This window comes from Eptesicus fuscus, chromosome 3 (assembly GCF_027574615.1).
Source record: "Eptesicus fuscus isolate TK198812 chromosome 3, DD_ASM_mEF_20220401, whole genome shotgun sequence".
Taxonomy (NCBI): Eukaryota; Metazoa; Chordata; class Mammalia; order Chiroptera; family Vespertilionidae; genus Eptesicus; species Eptesicus fuscus.
The window spans coordinates 36,845,814-36,852,700 of record NC_072475.1 but is presented as its reverse complement, the minus strand read 5'-3'; the positions used below and the strand labels follow the sequence as shown (position 1 = coordinate 36,852,700).

At 42.8% G+C, this 6,887-nt stretch overlaps 1 pseudogene; it reads right to left on the bottom strand.

The window, feature by feature from the left end:
• Window positions 1-3,104: 3,104 nt before the first annotated feature.
• LOC103286814 (ATP-dependent RNA helicase DDX54-like) overlaps window positions 3,105-6,887 on the bottom strand; it is an 85,837-nt pseudogene continuing 82,054 nt past the window's right edge.

Here is a 6,887-nt window from a genome sequence, read left to right as displayed (position 1 = left end):
TGCTTCAGACCCAGCAACTCACTTCACAGCAAAAAGCAAAAACAAAACCCAAAAAAACATAGCAATGGGCTTATGCCAATGGAACTCGCTGGTCTTACCATAACACCTAGTAGCATCTAGCCTGTGAGAAAGGTAGCATGGCCTCCTAAAGATTCAGTTAGGGTTCTGAGAGAATGACCTGAGAGGTGGGATCACTATTGTCCAGGATGCAGTATATGCTCTAAACCAATGACCAACATATAGGGCTTTATCTCCCAGAGACAGAATCAACGGATCCGTAAATAAAGAGGTGAAGATAATAGTACCCAGTTCCTCTGTTACCCCTAATAATCCACTTACAGATTTTTTTGTTTCCTATTCCCACACTTCCTGTAATGGGCACTTGTTAGAGAGCTTAGTTCCTAAAGGAAGAGAGACAATTGTTCCATTGAACTGGAAGGTAAGATTGCCATCTGGCAATTTGGGTTCCTCATGTTGCTGAACCAACAGACAAAGGAAGGGGTTATTGTACTTGGTTGGGGTGATTGATTCTGTTGACCTGTATCAGTTGCTACACAACACTGGCAGGAAAAAACTAGGTCTAAAAATGAGAGGAGTCTCTAAGGCAGCCCTTAGTCATTTGTTATGTGCAAACACCACAGGACTGAAAAAGAATTCATACCCTTCAAAAATGAAGGTTTGGGTCGCCTCACTAGGTAAAAACACTGACCAGCTGGCTGGAGGCCAGGGACGGGGAGGGGAGGGGTAGAAAAAGGACGTTATAAATATCAGCTGTGGCTTTGTCACCAGGCCCAGAAAGAAAGAAAGTGGCAGATATGAATAGTTTCTTCCTCATTTGGGTCCGGTCATTTTCTTTCTTCTCATCCCCTATTATTTTATATATAGGGTGCTGGTGACCATTAACTTACAATATAAAGTCTTTAGTGAATAAACAAAACAAAAAAATGATCACTCAGAGATAGATATGAAGAGTATTAGATATTTGTGTCTCCATTCGGGGGGAGGGGTGAGAAGGTGAAAGCATGTTTGCACAAAGGGAAGTCACAACATTTTAGACAGAGCGTGAGGTGGATGTTATTGTAAAATAGAAGTTTTAAAGTGGGTAGAAGAGAGCATGTGGAGCATTGTTAGCCAAAGGGAGGATCTGTGATTGTTTATTCACCTATTGTCTCCTGCCCTCCTACACTGTGCTCTGTGACACTCGGGCTGGGGATATGAAGAACACATTTCTAAGACACATTTGACAGCTTGTTCTAGTAGATTCTGCTAGTGAGAGGCACTGGGGAGGTAGACCAGAAGACAGAAGAGATTTTTCTTCCCCTGCTCCTGCAGCTGTCAGCATCTCTCTACACAAATAGATGGCAGCAACTCGAGCATCTTCTGGCCCCCAGGACAGCATGCGGTGGGCCCTCGGGAGGCCCAGCAGCCCCAGCTCTGGCCACGAGGCAGCCCCTCAGAGATCCGAGCCAGTTGAGCGGTGCCCTCGATGGTCTGAGCACAACTGCATGGCACCCGGTCAGCCAACTCAGCACAGCTAAGCAGTGGCCTCCCCCGCCCCACCCCACTCTGAGGCAGCTGCTCCTTATTCTACCCCCTGGTTCTGCTATCTCTGCCTCTTTCTTTTTCTTTTTCTTTTTTTTAAATATTTTATTGATTTTTCACAGAGAGGAAGGGAGAGGGATAGAGAGCTAGAAACATCGATGAGAGAGAGACACCGACCAGCTGCCTCCTGCACACCCCCACCTAGGGATGTGCCCGCAACCAATGTACATGCCCCCGACCGGAATCGAACCTGGGACCCTCCAGTCCGCAGACCGATGCTCTATCCACCGAGCCAAACCGGTTTCGGCTGCCTCTTCCTTTTTTATCCTCTCACCCAGCCTGAGTGATGGTAGCTACTTTCAGTTCACCTATCTCTTGGTTAGCTCACCATCCCTGTTTTCTTCCTTGTAGAGCATCGCCTCTGTTTAAAGGGCAGAGGAGATAAATGGTGATAGGAAAAACACAATGAAGTACAATAAAATACCTAGTGTGCTTTCTGTTTTCCTAACCCCGTGGTTGGCAAACTGCGGCTCGCGAGCCCCATGCAGCTCTTTGGCCCCTTGAGTGTGGCCCCTTGAGTGTGGCTCTTCCACAAAATACCACGGCCTGGGCGAGTCTATTTTGAAGAAGTGGCGTTAGAAGAAGTTTAAGTTTAAAAAATTTGGCTCTCAAAAGAAATTTCAATCGTTGTACTGTTGATATTTGGCTCTGTTGACTGATGAGTTTGCCGACCACTGTCCTAACCGAACCTGATAGATACTGGCATATATTTTAAAAGCCGATAATTTTTTTTTTTAAGTGAAACCACATAGCCAAAATGGAAATATTTAATATTTATGAACATCTTTTATTATTCTTTTACAGAATCAAACCTCCAGAATGCATCCTCTTTCTGTCCCTGGACAGTGTGAAACCTCATTTTTCTCTTGGGGGTCACCAAGTGGCATCTTGCCGAGCTCCTGGCCCTTTTTGCCAGACAAAGGCACAGGATGCCGGCCCCTCCCGCAGTGCTGAGAGCAGGCACCAGAGCTGTGAGAGTCAGGAAGTCAAAACAGCCTGTTTTTTGTTTTGTTTTTTTGTTTTTCCAATAATTGCAGTCTCTGCTTGTGCCCATTACGCAGAATGCCCTCCACGTCTCCGTGTACGTGCTGTGAAAACAGAGCGGCCCACCTCCTGTCTCTGGGTGGCAGGGTCCATGCGGGCCAGTCTTCGGACTGACAGGTGAACTTCCCGCTTCTATCAGATGCCGTGATGCGCACGGGGATCGAGGCAGACACGGGCTTCTTGGAAGACGTGTTCGAAAGGCCTGACTCTCTCTTCCCTGAGAGCGTGACCACATTTACAGGCTTCCTAAAGGTCCCGCGCCACGGACGGAATTCCAAAATGCAACCGTGAGCAGAAGGACGCGTCCCTGCTTTGCTTTCCACTTGACTTCTGTGACAACCCCCATCCGCATCGGTGCACGAGGACATGAAGTCCTTTTCGGTTGGTGGGCTTCTTTGTAAACTGCGAGCCTCTGGAATGAAGTGAGGGCTCCCACGGCCACAGGTATGGAATTCCTATCATTCCAATGGATACGCAAGCAACCGCAGGCTGTTGAGAAGCATGCTTTTCTGTCGTTTGTTCAGTTTCTCCCAGAGGCGGAGGTGGCCAAGTTCCCCTGCACTGGGAGACGGGCACTCGGGTTTCCTGTCATCCCGGCTTCTACAGATGGGCAACAGGCAAATGCAAGATACAGGGACTTTTCGAAAGGCCACCATGGCCTCCTTTAGTGCATTTCCAAACGGGTTCTTCTGTTAAAAGAGGCTCTGGCCCTTGGCTCAGTGGATAGAGCGTCAGCCTGCGGACTGAAGGGTCCCGGGTTTGATTCCGGCCAAGGGCACATGCCTGGGTTTTGGGCTTGATCCCCAGTAGGGGGTGTGCAGGAGGCAGCCGATCAATGATTCACTCTCATCATTGATGTTTCTCTCTCTCCTTCTCCCTTCCTCTCTGAATTCAATAAAGAAATTATATATATATTTATTTATATATTATATATATAATTTTTAAGAAGAGGCTCTGACCCCCCCTTTAATTTAAGTCATGTTACCAGTAGTGCCAACTTTAGTCATTGTCGGGCTTCAGAGTAAAGAGTGGGGAAGGGGGTGGGGGGGTGGAAATCAAGTGGTTTTTAAATATTTTGAAATGACCAAAAAAAAAAGGGAAGGAGAGGACAATGGCATCATTTTGAATATGAACCGCTGCTTATTTTAAGAGCAGTCATTTTGGCCATTGCCCTGCAGATGATGCAGAAGAGGAAATGCTTTCTGCATGAGGAAACAGCAAAGGAATACTGAGAAAGGGTCCTGTTGTTTCCTATGGGGCTAGTCTTCCTGGAGTTACGCGGCCTAGGTTTTCTTCTTGCCCCAAACCGCGGGGACAGAAGAAAGTGCCCCACCGAGAGCGGAGATTTACAATTTGGGAGAACCAAAAGAATCACTGGAACCCAACAGAAAAATCATTTCCTCCAGGGAGAATCGCTTTCCCCTCTGTACTCCCACGTTCACATCTGTGGTAATTATTTGCTTAGATCTGTCCCTTTGCTGGAAGGCAGGAAACGTGTCTTATTCATCTTGGTGTAGGCCCAGCATTAACCAGTGTCTGGCACAAGACGGTTCAATGAATGTTTATCAAGCAATGCTTGAAAAAAGGAGGGATGCTTGGAAACTAGGTCATACATTAACCTCAGTAATGAAGCTGCCTGGACATTCAGAATCAAATTGTTGGCAGAGATTAGTTCAGAACATCCTTAACGCGCATTACCCAAAGTTTCAGGATTGTAGCAATAAGGAATGATAAAGACTTTGGAGGCCCCAGGTCAAGAACATGATAGAAGGAGAAGGTAGTGGGCAGGACTCTGTGCAGACTTCATGTGTCCCATACCCCCACCCTCTGAGCCTCAAGGTGTAACTGCTGAGATAACCCCAGTGCATGGTTTTATACACACACACACACACACACACACACACACACACACACACACATTTGTGCAAAACATGTCTTTCTGGTCAAGGAGTCAGCCTTCTGACAATAAAAATATTTCTTAAAGTATTCATCACAAAAACAAAACAAAATCCAGGCAGCAAACAGCGAGGGGGGGAAACGGTGAATAGTTGAAGTCCGGACACAACACCTATTCAAAAGGATTGACTGTTTATTATCTAGAAAGAAAGAAATGCTATTTTATTGTTCTGATACGAGGAGGGCTTTCATAGCCAGACTGGAGGGCCTCTCCTGCACTGTTCCCCTCAGAGCCTCTTGGCAGTAACTAGCGCTGGAAATTAAGACCCCAGTGACGAGCAGGAGACGGAAGAGCTGCCTGAGCATTTGAAATCAGTCCAAATTATGTTCTCTTTTCCCAGGACGGGCCCTGCTTTGGTTCTGATCATATTCTTACCAGTGTCTCCCTCAGGCATTTGAGTTCTGTGCCTATCTCAGACAAGTGATCACAGCCTTATGAGATGGTAACCAGGTTGCCCGACATCAATCCAAGCACCATTCTCTTTGCACTCCTGCTCTTTAATCCTATTGCCTGTACCTGTCAAAGACAATACACAGAAAGGAATCAAGAGAAGTAGCTCACTTATGAACTATAGATGTAAAAAATAAGTAAGTGAAACCTAAATAAAATAATGGTCAATGAAATCCAGCTCTGGACTGAAAGGATACACAAATAATGGGGAACTTTGTAACGGATGCACGGGACTGCGGCACCTGAATCCTGGCACCACTAAGTAGGACGAGCAGATTTCACACAAAAAAATTAAAAGAAAGGGAGGGCTATTGTAAAGAGACTTCTTAAAACAAATCAGCAATTCCAAAAACCCAATAGTGATGCAATTGGAGAACACTGAACTTGGATAGGTTGCTGTATGACTCTAGGAAATGAGCACATGTATTAATTGGTCCTTTTGCTAGATGTCATAATGGCACTGTGCTTGTGTTCTTAAAGCCCTTATCTATTAGAGAACCATATTATAGTATTTATGGGTAAAATGGTAGATTGTCCTAAAATTTGTTTTAAAACACTCCACCAAAAAGGGGAGGAAGAGAGAATAGATGAAATAAGAATGTTGATTATTATAGAATTTGGGTGTAGGCTATATGAGGATTTATTACATTATTCTCTACACTTTGGAGTTTGTCTGGAAATTTCCATAACTAAAATGAAATGAAAAGAAATACCATAATCAAATAAGGGAGTTTCCAGAAATGCAAAAATTATTTGACATTAAAAATGCTTCACCACAACAAAAAGTACAAGGAAGAAAATCACTTAAGCAATTTAATAGATGCTAAAAAATGCCTTTGAAAAATTCAATATGTAGTTCTAATTTTAATAACAAAATATTGGAAACAATAACAGAGGATATGATAAATGTATTATGGTATCTTCACCTGATAAAATAGCATGCATTTGTTAGGAAATAATGTTGTAGGAGAATAACTAGTGATGTGGAATTATGTTCATAATATACTAAATAAACAAAATGTTTTACTAAAAGATTACTGTATGATTTCATTTTATATTAATATATGTACCAAAATGTTGAGGAATGGTTAGATGTTGGTTTGGGTTTGTATGTGATCTTCATTTTCTTCCTTGTATTTAGCTAATTCTCCAAAATGTCTACAGATAACACATATTACTTTTTTAATGAGGGGGAAGCACACAATGTTATTTTAATTCTTTTATTTGAAACTCTTATGGTCATATTTTCAGTTACAAATACACCTAAAGGAACTCTCATCTTCCCGACATTTGTTTTCATTTTGCCCAAATCTGAAGAGACTTGTCAAATGCCATGTTGGAATCAAAATCTGTGGTGTTTGCAGTGTTCCCCATGCAATAATGTTATTGGAACAAACCCGAAAGGCCCTTTTGAAAAACAGTGCTCATATTAAACACTTCAAACTGTCCTGAGATAATTATGTCAATTATGTTTTAAAATAATTCCTCTTTTACAATTCATGCATATGGCACAAAGTGTGAGAAAATACAAAAATGGAATCAGTTTGTATATGGCAGGAGATAAAAGAATTTGCTTTTTTTCATTTTTGTAATAATGTTATAAAGGAAAGAAACTATGTAGAATGTTTTAGAATGATTTGTATCCAAATTGAATTGAATTGCTAAAATTTCAATAAAAGGGGTAGCTTCCCTCTGCCCAAAATGTACTTTATGAGATGCTACTTTGCTGCAAAAGTATGAGATAAACCCATAGTTTTCTTAACCCAATAATAAATGAATTATTAGGGAATAGAATTAAGTTTATTCTGAACTGTGTTGCTAAAAATCTAATTGT